The 10,669-nt window shown below is 43.1% G+C and overlaps 4 non-coding genes across 4 annotated transcripts; 2 read left to right on the top strand and 2 right to left on the bottom strand.

Annotated features, from left to right (window-relative positions):
- Positions 1–1,949: 1,949 nt before the first annotated feature.
- Positions 1,950–2,021, top strand: trnap-cgg (transfer RNA proline (anticodon CGG)). The gene has a single exon. It is a non-coding gene; the product is annotated as a tRNA-Pro (tRNA).
- A 4,165-nt stretch (positions 2,022–6,186) lies between these two features.
- Positions 6,187–6,260, bottom strand: trnan-guu (transfer RNA asparagine (anticodon GUU)). Its single transcript has one exon. It is a non-coding gene; the product is annotated as a tRNA-Asn (tRNA).
- A 1,160-nt stretch (positions 6,261–7,420) lies between these two features.
- trnam-cau (transfer RNA methionine (anticodon CAU)) lies at positions 7,421–7,493 on the bottom strand. Its single transcript has one exon. It is a non-coding gene; the product is annotated as a tRNA-Met (tRNA).
- Positions 7,494–8,052: 559 nt separating this feature from the next.
- Positions 8,053–8,125, top strand: trnak-cuu (transfer RNA lysine (anticodon CUU)). The gene has a single exon. It is a non-coding gene; the product is annotated as a tRNA-Lys (tRNA).
- Positions 8,126–10,669: the final 2,544 nt, after the last annotated feature.

Genomic DNA, 10,669 nt, shown 5'->3' with positions numbered 1-10,669 from the left:
AACCAGGTGTCTCAGGGGTAAAATCACTTGATTGTCAGTCAGGTGCTGTTTTTTTCAGCTGCGCCTGATTGGTTAAACTGTCTGAGCTTGTTTGGTTGGAACAAAAACCTGGACCTCCCTGGCCCTTTGAGGACCGGATTGCCTACCCCTGGTCTCGTGGTTTGTAACTTGCGTTGTGGCCGCAGCAACTTACTGACTGAGCTACCGAAGCATGTGTTGAATCCAATGCACTAGAATGTGATTCGATGCAGAAATGTCTTAAATCCTTGCTGGAGAAACAAACACTTTTGTGACGTTTCCAACTCAAGTTTTGACCAAATGGCCTCATTGTTTCCTGCACATAAATGTCAGAAATTGGGAAACTGCACTGAGAACAAAACAGAGGAATACAAGAATATAAGACAAACATTATCACAAACTTAAAGCAAAGCAAAAGAAGAGGTTCCAAACCACCGTGGAAGATTGTTCTCATGTGTTGCAGTGATTGCTTTTTTTTTTTAATTCCTTCCCCACCGAAGGTTTTTAAATTGAGTCGTCACAATCCCGTCAGGTTTTTTTTTATTCCGTTTTTTATAATACTTATTTTCAGTGTGTTTTGCAACTTTTGGGTCCAGAACCAATATTAAGTTTATGTTCATATGTACCCATCACACTGTGATGCTAAATGCCATCAGGAACAGTTACGGTTAACAGCTCTGTTGATTCTTTTTTTCCCTCCATTGAATTATTTCAGCTCCGCCTAAAGATGGACATGGTTGGGTCTAAAAAAATGGATGTAATATAAAAATGTGAAAAATGTACCTGAAGACTCTCTCGACAGAGATTTGAATGGTTCATCTTCCTGTGAAAAGAAGCCAGCAGAATCTTTGTTAGTATAGTGGACAGCATCTTTGCCCATCAGGTGGAAGACTGGGATTCGATTGCCCGAGTTCATTTTCTTTACTTCAGGATGATGAAGACCGTCAGAGGAACACGGTTGTACACAGCTCAAATGTGGCACAGCTCGTCTTCTTCCTGGTAATTTGCTTGTGGCAGAGTTGAGTCAGAAACAGAGCAAAGGTGTCAGGTGAAGAAGTTGTAGAAAGTATTGGAGACCATACGTTCTCTCAGTTCTTTCCACCACATCAGGAGGCCTTGGTTGAATGTCTCAGCTGGTGACCACACCACAGCCAACTCTCAGTATCTCTTCAGTGTCACTGCTCACTCTCAGAGATATTGATCAGCTCCATGATGTTATGTTCATGACTAGCTTGAGATGAAGAAAACCACAAGATGAGACAAAATAGCATCTTGTAACAATTCCCCTCTAATTATGATGCCAGTCAAAGCATGAATACTTTTAAACAAAGGCACTTTCATCACGTGACCCAGAACCATGACATGGCGATGGGAACAGAGACAACTGAATTAGAATGAGAGGAGATCGAGTCTTTGTTGTCATTGTACATTAGCGAGTCACTTGCCCAGTGTAGTTTTCCCTGTTGAACATTGTCTATCAGCCTCACAGTCGGTTCCCTGTTCAAACAAGCACACGGAGTTTAACCACTCATGAGTCAGGTGAAACACACTGTGCTGCCCCAGAGAATCACTTCAGCAGACGTTTGTAAATAGTTATGCAGCGACCAAACGTCATCTCGCTCTAATACGTGCAATGTTCTGGTTTGATCTGGAAAATCTCCTGCTCTTCCACTCCCTCACAGTCAGAAGGCTGCATTCAAGTACCAAAACAGGATACTCTTCAATATCACATGAGTCAGATCTCTGTAGCACTGACGGATTTGGTCAGGTTCAGTAAAAGTAGCAAATCTAATTCCTGTCTCTACTGAGTTCTAAAACCAACATCTCAGTTTTCCAAGGCTCCAAATGTCTCCTTGTGTGACCTTGTATGGCCGACTTGTTCATCGCCTTTGTGGTAATGGTTCCTCTCCTTCTAAAAAGTGTGTATGAAGGGCTCATTGGTCTAGGAGTATGATTCTCGCTTCGGGTGCGAGAGGTCCCGGGTTCGAGTCCCGGATGAGCCCTCTGTCAGAGTATGGTTTTAGAGCTCAGGTTTCTGTGCACCCTCTGCCAGTGCATTGCCCAATATCGCCAGTAATTTGGTGGTAACTTTTCAAATAAATAATAGCCTGGAAAATCATGCACAAGATTCTGATGCATCAGTGGCTCATTGGTTAAGGACCATGATTATCATCTCATCGTCACATCAGAGACCTTGTCAGTGACAAACACTTAATAACACAATGACCATGTCATGGTACGTTATCTTTCAACATTTAATGTGAGTCAGCGTCTTAGAATGGTGCTTCACTGAAACTTTGCTGGAAGTGCTGCTAAAAACGCTCCGAATTCTTTCATCTGTCAATGTGCTGTGTTGTCTTCTTATTTGTGGCGAGAGCATTATGGCACCTCCACAGTCCTGGCATATGAACTACATTGTTTCCAAACCTTTACAGTGAATCCATGTAGATGGCAAAAGGGATCCGTTTTAACAGGAACTGGCACAGTTTGTCTGGATGGGAATCGTGCGGCTCCGTGTGGCTGTAACCTCAGCACGTCCCTGCGTGGGCTCAGACTACCATCCTTTCAGTGAACAGGAAGGAAGCAGGGTGATGATGATGACACAGTTGAACCATTGGTCTGACGCACTGATTCTGGACCTCTGAAGTTAAACTAGTTAAACTAGTCAGCACGATCGCTGTCGACAGAGTTCAATAAAACAGTCTGAAACAGCTTCTCTCTACCTGTCAGCTTCAACCGCTCTTCTTCTACTGTCATAGGAACCTTAGGGACTTGGCGCAGTCCGACTTGTCGGCTGAATCAAGCTATTGCTTTAGCTGCGCTACTCTCTGCATGTGACCGCAGTCAATGTCAGTTTAAAATACGCCCCAAGTTTACACTGCCACATCTGACATCTGATTCTCCAAGTGGCCCATTCATCGTTGAAACCGGCACAGAAAATGTGAAAATGACAGGAAATGTGTGGCTCGGAGTGGATGTAGCCTGGCGCTCAGCACGTCCCTGGGTGGACTTGAACCACCAACCTTTCAAGGTCTCTGTGATTCTTTTTGGCAACTAATAACAAACTTTCCCATAGAAGCGTCGCTTGAAAAGGGAATCGAACGTCTGCTGTGCTCCTTCAACACAAGGAAGCTGGAGTTTCACCAATTGTGCCTGTAAATTGGGATTCATTTCAACCAGCAAGATGGAATTGAGAAAGAAAGGCCTTGAATCCTTTTTGGAGAAACAGACACTGTTGTGACGAGTCCAACTCGAGCTTGCTTGCCTTGAAAGACCCCATGATAATATCACCTGAAATGTATGAAAAGAGAAAATACTGCTTCTTCTTTATCATCTTTGAACCTCAGTGATGATCTTTCTCTTCATTCATGGGGGACTTTAACATCGAAGGTCCTTTGTTCAACTTGTTCCCTCGCTCCTCTCCTTATCTCCAATACAATACACTATCTCCTGCAACTGGCCGGTTAGCTCAGATGGTTAGAGTGTGGTGCTGATAACGCCAAAGCCATGGGTTCCCATACTGGCCAATGTGAAACTTCCCCCATTTCATCTCTGTTATTCAATGCTCATCCCTCAGTGAAGCTCCTCATAGAGGAAATGCCTCTCCTCTTCTGTATTTGCCTGACACCAGCCCCTGAGATCACACGCCTCATGCTCCACTGACTCACTGTTTTAATGACAGGATATTGCACATCCCAACCTTAAAACTTGAAAATCTTTGCAGCCATGTATTTGTATTAGAACTTGGTTGAGGCTCAACATGTTTTTTTCTTTTAAAAGAACACTGGCAGTAACTGGTCAATGTTAACAGAAATCCCATCAGCTGACACAAGCTGTCTCAGTCAGTCAAGGTGGCTCTAATGTGTTTATTCACATTTACAGCAGGTTCTACAACAAAGACATCAACTCACTGTGTTAGACATATGTGGGTGAATTGAAGTGATGGGAATCCAAGCAGCAATTCTCAATGCAGAGCGGTGAGGTCTCTGGCCCCAGTGGCTTCACAGCAGCGTTCTGTAAAAAGGTTTAAGGAAAAGCTCTGTCCCGTTCTATGGAGGATGTTTGAGGAATCATTTCAGAGTGGGAGAATCTCAAATAAGAAAAAGAAAGATCCTGAAAGTTGTGAGTCATACCATCTGATTTCACTCCTTTATTTAACCAGAGTAGAAAATTGATTGAACTGCTGAATGTTAGCAAAGTATCAAAAGGAGTTTTGTTGAACATTTTGTTGCACAACAGTATTGATCAACTGACACATCACTCTTGTGCTACAGGTGGACTGATGGGTGGGAGCTCAGAAAAGCCTGCTGTACGCTGTTTTTATAATCCAAAACAAAAACACTTCTCCATATACTTTAGAATCATCGCAATACTACAGTATATACGAGACAAGAGTGTAAACACAGAAATGCAAATATGACAAGGTTAATATTTAAAGTATTTTATATACTTTAAATATTTAAAAACAGTTGAGTGTAAAAGAATGGAATGGAAATCCGTATCACTTTTCAAAAAGTCTCTGAGGCTCGAACTCACGACCTTCAGATTATGAGAATGACGCGCTGCCTACTGCGCCAACAAGGCTTGTTTGCACTACATCTGTCGAATATAAACACATCTAATAAATAATAATAAAACATGGCAGTGTTATTGGAACTTTGTGTTTTATCTCACCCAGCTGATTCAACAAGATGCAATCAGTGAGTCAGAGCTCAGCCCCGACCGTATCAGAGCCTGAACCAAGTCCTTTTGCAACCTGCACCAAAACACAACCAGTGAAACAGCCAACTTGGCCAGACACAAAGCATCGCCTGAACAGGGACTTGAAGCCTGGACCCTCAGATTAAAAGTCTGAAACTAACTGTAACGAAGTTACTGATTTAAAGTAACTTGCCCAACACTGGTTACCAATGCTCTTCTGGGGAGGCGGGGTCCTTAGACGCTGCAGCAACGATGAAGGAGACACATGTGATACAGGTGATCCGAACTTCTGACTAGTTGCCATCCATCGTCTGTTCAACATGTTTGCATCTCCCTCGTAGATGAACATTGGACTTTAGACTGCATTTAATAGGAAGAGATCTTCAGATGGTCGCGGAGGACAAGTTCAGGTCAGATTGAGCACCAATGCTTGATACTCTCCTCACAAACACAAGAGCTCCTCAGAACTAATGTTATTTAGCTGGCCAGCACAAGATACAGACATTCATACATATATCTGCATTTTATTCTTTCCAAGACAAACCAAACTATTTAAATATCAGGTCAATTTGTTTGAGGTTTAAAAGCTCCCATGGAGAAAACATATTTCTGTCCTTTCTTTGGTGCAGCACTTTATGTTATTGGAAAAAAAAAAATGTTTGTTTTTGATGCTCATAAATATTGTATGTGATTGTATGATGTGTGTGATGGATGTCTTCCGATTTCAGAAGTTTCATAAATCTGAAATAGACAGTACACTGCGATCAGACCCGAACTAAAGATCTTCTCACTGGTTACACTGACACCAGCTGTCTGAGGCAGTGGTTGTTAGTCGACGTGTTTATTTAGACTGACACAGGTTCGACAACAAAGGTATCAAATGAATATGTTAGAGTTCTCATTTAGCGTGTGAGACGAGTTAAGGGAGGTTTGGAAGAGGTGAGTAATAACAACAATCTGTCATTAAACAACATCAACAGACCATAATGATCGTCGCTTTCCCATACCTGGAGTCGAACCCGGGCGAGAACCAGGAATCCTGACCGCTAGACCATATGGGACACATTCAGCAGTTCAGATGAGATTTCAACTGTCAAAGATATCTGTAAAACCACTCAAATAGCACAAGTAGTACCATGCACACACAGCTTCAGGTATGATGAACCGTGTCTATGATCATGGAACAAGGGACTGTCAGTGTGGACATTATAATTATAATAATAATCATAATAACAGAAGATGATCCCAGCTTCACATTTGTTCAAGGAACGATGGTTAAGAGCTGGGGTCTCCAAATTGACACCTGATTGGTTAAACTGTCTGTACTCAGTTGGAACAAAGACCTGCAGCCCTTTCTGAGACAGTTTGGTGACGCCTGTTTTGTCACGAAGTGCTGTTTTTGATCAACATCACGTCTGTCAGAGTGAGTACATGAATGAAGTTTTTACTGCAAGATAAAGCAGGTCACGTCCCTGGGTGGGCTCGAACCACCAACCTTTCGGTTAACAGCCGAACGCGCTAACCTATTGCGCCACAGAGACATGCAGCTACACAAGAAAATGTGGATCTGTGAACAAACGTTTTCAGTTTTCAAGGTTGATAGTGCAGAAGGATTGTGTGATTGAAGTCAGTGATAGCTATGTGTTTTTCAGCAAAGAGAGAGTGTGAAAGAAAGATGGTAGCAGTGCTTTAGGGAATAAATGAATAAAGAGAATGAGAGCAAAAGGTTCCACCATTTCATCTTTGCATCAACCAACACTGTCTTCCACTTCTTTGTCACAAACCTCATTGTACCGATCACATGGACATTGTGTTGTCACATGGCTCGCATCACTTAGTAGTGTTGCAAAGCTTGTGTCCCAAAACTTCTTCAAATCTTGTGTCAGTGTTTTGCATTCAAATCTCTGTCAAAAGCATGTATTACACATGTTAAGTCAAAGTGCCAGCACAAGGTCAGAAGCTCCAAGCTAATAGCCAACGCTGGTTGTCCTGGGCAAGAACGAGGAATACGACGACCTATGGGACAGGAGTCCACCCAAAGGGGTTTATGGCTTGATCAGGATCATGGTGACTGATCGATCGGAGCGTCCCGATGTGGTTCCCATACCAGGGGCCAAATAACGACACCATATGGGACGTACCTGGAATAAATGAGGTAGTTTAGGAAGAGGGTGATCACATCATTAACTGTAGCTAGGATTTGGAAGTGTAAAGCTGTCACAAAACAGGAGTAAAGTTTGTGGTCGTGCAAGGCAGATATCACAACATTGAGCTGCTAAAACACAGCATCGTCACCATGAAATCAACAATTATATGATGTTGAAACAACAGAAACGTTTCGTCTCTTGTTCAGCCTTTGAACAAACCAGCACTTCAAGACAATCCTCTGAACCATCGATCCAATAACATCTGAGAACTGGTGACCGTCTTCTGTCATCAGTGACCGGTTTTGCACACATATAAGTGATCAGAGCACAGAAGAGACTTCTCTCGTGTTCTGCAGTCGTCCATGCTACATTGTCATGGTCTCGGTCGCAAACATCACCCACAACTGTCCTGATATCCGGGAAGAGGTTAAAATGGACACATATCGCTCCGTGGAAACACACCATAAATAAAGGTCGTGGTAGGAGTCATGTTCCAAAGCTTGTACCCCAAAACGTACATGAATGGAAATCCATACGACTTTTCAAAAAGACAGTGCCCCGTGTGAGGCTCGAACTCACGACCTTCAGATTATGAGACTGAAACGCTGCCTACTGTGCCAACGAGGCTTGTGCAGTCAATGAAAAGCAGCGTGACTCAGAGGAAAGATCAAGTGCATGGAATGGAGACCCACTTCTTTGGTAGAAAATACATGAAGCTACATTCCCATCCATGAGGAGGATTGCAAAGAGACATCTCAGAGTAATTGCAACTCAGGACCTGCAGTGTTAAGGCTGGACAATGAGTAAGTTCAAGAAGAAGTGTGATGAAAGGAAAAAATGTAAACACGTTACTCTTTCTAAATCTCAACCTTAAATATATTGTGAACAATGCCTGAAAAGGACAAAGGGATTATTCGGGGAATTATTCCTGAAGGTCTTCGTGGGCAAAGAGTAAATGGTGGTGCCAACTATAGTTTACAGTATATTTGCACTTTTGACTGGAGTTGTTTAAAGCATGTGACTCTGAACCAGTTGCTGTGTGGTTGTCTTGACTCAGCACGTGCGTTTTTAAAGTGTTGTATTCATCATGTTATTTGCTGTGAATTTTTGAATTTGAATGTAAACAGCTTAATCCGATTACTGGATAGAAAGTCGAGCTTCTCTCAGTCAGACAACACACCATGGAGCCCGGCTAGCTCAGTCGGTAGAGCATGAGACTCTTAATCTCAGGGTCGTGGGTTCGAGCCCCACGTTGGGCGCAACTTTTTAGCTTGCTCAAATCCAGGTTGGACACACCATTGTCCCGACACAATGGACGATAGGATGTTCTCTGTCTAGCATGTAGATACTGCAGCCCTGATGGATGAGGAGGATTCAACATGCCACCTGCCTCTTGTTCCACCCAAATCACTCAGACATTGGAACACATTCCTCTCCTGAGTCCTCAGAAGTTGGCCTGCTAGCCAGAGTCAACTTTTCAAGATACATTGATGCAAATAAAGATAAAGATTCATGGACAAATGCTAACACTACCTTTACAGTGAGTAAGAGAGAGAGACACTCTAGACCAGGGGTCTCACACTGGTCCTCAAAGGGCCACAGTGGGTGCAGCTTTTTGTTCCAACCAGTCACCTTTTCACCAACCAGGTGCGTGAAGACTGTCATCAGTTGATTGTGAGTCCTGGTGTGGGACCTGATATGTGGCTGGATCAGTTTTGCAGTTGATTTATTGATACATCATTGAAAGGCAGATGATGAAAAGATTAGAAACTTCAAAAGTGGATTCTTGGGCTCATGGGATATATGAGTTCAATTGATGATCCGTCCATGTGTATTGAGCTAAGCGAGTCAAACTAAAGGTACGTTCACACTGAACGCGACTTCCGCGAGCAACACGATTGATTTACATACAAAGTCAATGGAGTTGGGCGACTGACGGCGATCAGCGGCGACCAACATGGCTGCGACACGACTGGGGTGTGCGACGCTACACGATTTGAGCTACATACGGCGATTAGGGCTACTCAAGACGACGCAACTGGGCTACTGCGTCAGTCGCAGAAGTTCAATTTTTTGAACTACTGCGACCAGTCGCGGTGCATTGACCAATCAGAGACCAGATCCGCGAGTGACGTGTCCCGGCGGAGGCGAAGCTAATCGCTGCGGTTGTTTACATGCAGACTTTCCGCCATCCTCTCGAGAGTGGCACAAATTGTGAATTTTTTTACATAAATAGGAAGAATCTTGTCCGGAGGGAAAGTTCGCCACAACGGTGGCGTGACTGGTGAGTTGAGACCTTTATTTACCTAAGTTTACTTAAGTTATATTCGCCTAAACGCAATGTCCACCGAGTTTACGTGGCGAATGTACTGCTGCGACTGTAGAAACTACGTATGTATGGTGACGGGATAAATAAGTACTGTTTCTGATTTAATTTAATTCAGATGAGACGTCCTGAAGGCTCTGTTTATATGAGGGGAGGACGGTGACCGAGGAGCGGAGTGGTCAGCGGCATCTACTGTAGTGCCGTGAAGTGAGCGTTCTTCTCCGTCCTCTCTCTTCTGGAGCCCTCCATCTCCAAGAGAGACCTCGGCCAACATGACTGGAGAGGCAGCAGCAGCAAGGTAGCAGGTAGGTTTGCACATTCATTTAGTGGGGACATTCTGAATACTAGATTAATATATAAATATAAAAATGTATGTAGCTTTCTGTATTGCTTTTTTCTGTTTAGCTAGTACAATAATGTAATCACACCATGCTGTCATTAAGGAGAGGAGGAGGATGGATCCACTCATGATGTTGGTGATGATGAGGAGGAGGATGGACCTTCCTCCCTCTTCACCTGGTGCTGCTGCGTCTCCTCCACCTGCCACTGGCCCCTCCTCCTCCACTGCTGCTCCTGATGTATGTAGAAATAGTATTTTCTAGCATTATTCTATTTTTTTAATTAAATGTTATTGTTCTACATCATTCACTGTCATAGTGACATGACTTGCTTTAGGTTAACTATTGCTGTCCTATACAGATCTTATTTATTAGTACTCATCACTATGGCATGTAATTGAACTCAACTTCCATTATGTGCAGGACACCGAAGGAAGAGACCAACAGAGGAAGGGGTCCCCCGATGCTGAAGCTGAGCTCAAACATCTACTAATGAACTCCCTCCACAAACCCAGCTCAGAAGAAGGGACAGTTTTCAAGGTCCTCGTTCCTTCCAGGTTCCACATAAATTTAAAATGTACATGTTACTTTACCAAGCAAAACAACAGCTGACTGAAATCATTTGGACCCTTCATTTATTTTCTTTGTAGCCACAGTTTCATTAAAGAACCGGATGCCGCCCCACTTCCTCCGCCTCTCTTGACCCTCGTCCCTCCGGGGAAGATCCTTCAAAACACACCTACGTAGTTCACTTCAAGTTTGACTGTGATTCTGTGTGTATTAAATGAGTATAAATGAATTAGTTACTTTATTTTTGCCAATAAAGTGTTTGACAATGAACATTTCTTTTTGTGAAAAATGGATTCACAGAAAAAAATAAAATCAAAAGCACTTTGCAAAATGTCAACAAATTGAGTTGAACACAACTTTGTTTTATTGCAGAGATGAAATATATATGCAAGAACCTATGCTTTGTTAAAATAGGAGGCTGACTCTTGAATGAGCAATTGTGTTGCACTGATAACTGTTTTTTTTTTTTCCAAAAAGGAGAAGCCTCATCTTCAACAAAAACATGTGGTCTGTGGCAGTGGTCCTCTGGTCAGCTCCTGGAAGTGGACGGTCTCACCAACACTGAAGCA

Source organism: Synchiropus splendidus, chromosome 10 (genome assembly GCF_027744825.2).
Source record: "Synchiropus splendidus isolate RoL2022-P1 chromosome 10, RoL_Sspl_1.0, whole genome shotgun sequence".
NCBI lineage: Eukaryota > Metazoa > Chordata > Actinopteri > Syngnathiformes > Callionymidae > Synchiropus > Synchiropus splendidus.
Note: the sequence above shows the minus strand (reverse complement) of the source record. Positions and strands in the feature narration are given on the sequence as shown.